This window comes from Perkinsus marinus (assembly GCF_000006405.1).
Source record: "Perkinsus marinus ATCC 50983 genomic scaffold scf_1104296952136, whole genome shotgun sequence".
NCBI classification, from domain to species: Eukaryota; Perkinsozoa; order Perkinsida; family Perkinsidae; genus Perkinsus; species Perkinsus marinus.
Genome location: NW_003208996.1, coordinates 74,074 through 74,396, shown reverse-complemented (window position 1 = coordinate 74,396; position 323 = coordinate 74,074).

Genomic DNA, 323 nt, shown 5'->3' with positions numbered 1-323 from the left:
TCACCTTTTCACCCAGTTTTACGCCGCTTCACGTAAAACGGGTGGTGAAACTCCAGTGAATATCAATTTGTTATGCAAACGCTGAACATTGTACGTTGTTCTCCGAGATTAATAAGAATCGATCTGAAACTATACCGCATCGACTATGTAAACATTGCTATGCACGTGTAACCTTTCGAGACCATGTTAACGACGAGTTTTTCACTGGAGTTTCACCACCCGTTTTACGTAAAGTGGCGTAAAACTGGGTGAAAAGGTGATATGCAGTAGTCGTGAAATATGTTTTTTTTCATTTTTCATACCACTAGGGTGGTGAAACTCCG